Source organism: Orycteropus afer, unplaced genomic scaffold (assembly GCF_000298275.1).
Source record: "Orycteropus afer afer isolate SDZICR_OR568_19922 unplaced genomic scaffold, OryAfe1.0 scaffold00243, whole genome shotgun sequence".
NCBI classification, from domain to species: Eukaryota; Metazoa; Chordata; class Mammalia; order Tubulidentata; family Orycteropodidae; genus Orycteropus; species Orycteropus afer.
The window spans coordinates 867,062-867,874 of record NW_006921830.1 but is presented as its reverse complement, the minus strand read 5'-3'; positions in this window follow the sequence as shown (position 1 = coordinate 867,874).

Below are 813 nucleotides of genomic sequence, written 5' to 3'. Positions count from 1 at the left end.
TAGTTTATCTCCCAGTTTGGGCTTGTTTTATTATGAATAGACTGAGATTATGGACTTGAGGGAGGAAAACCACAGAAGTGATGTGAACTATTCTCATTATGTCATTATCAGAAGACATAGGATTTCATCATAACTTATGACTGCTGACTGGTGACATTAACCCTGATCACTTGGTGAAGGTGCTGTTTGCCACATTTTTCTACTATAAAGTTTCTGTTTTTCCCTTTCCATACTTTATTTGTTAGAAGCAAAGCACAGACCAGAGCACGCACAAGGGGAGAGAGGAATTAAGCTCCATTTCCCATATACTGGATTCTCTCGGTGGTGCAAATGGTTAACGTGCTCAGCTGCTAACCAGAAGTTTGGGAGTTCAAGTCCATTCAGAGGTGTCTGAAGAAAAACCTGGCAATCTACTTCCAAAAAATCAGCTATGGAAAACCCTATGGAGCACAGTGCCACGTTGACACACAGTGTCACCATGAGTCGGAATCAACTTGACGGCAACTGGTTTTTCCCTTTATTTGTATATTTTGGGGAAGATATTTTGAGGCTTTGCAAACATCTTGTTTGTCCTTAAAGTTTTACCTACTGATTTTAGCACTTATTATTCAATCTTGCCTGTAGCAATTATTACTGTGGTGTTCTAATAGTGATTTTCTATTGGTGTAGTGCCTAAGGCACTTGACTGCTGTGGTAATTCAGTTTGTGTGTCAACTTGGCTGGGCCTGGTTGAGTGGCTGGGCAGCTGGTAATAGTTATTCCCCATGATGAGACTGGCAATCAACTCCATGGTGGGATCTACCACAAGCAGCT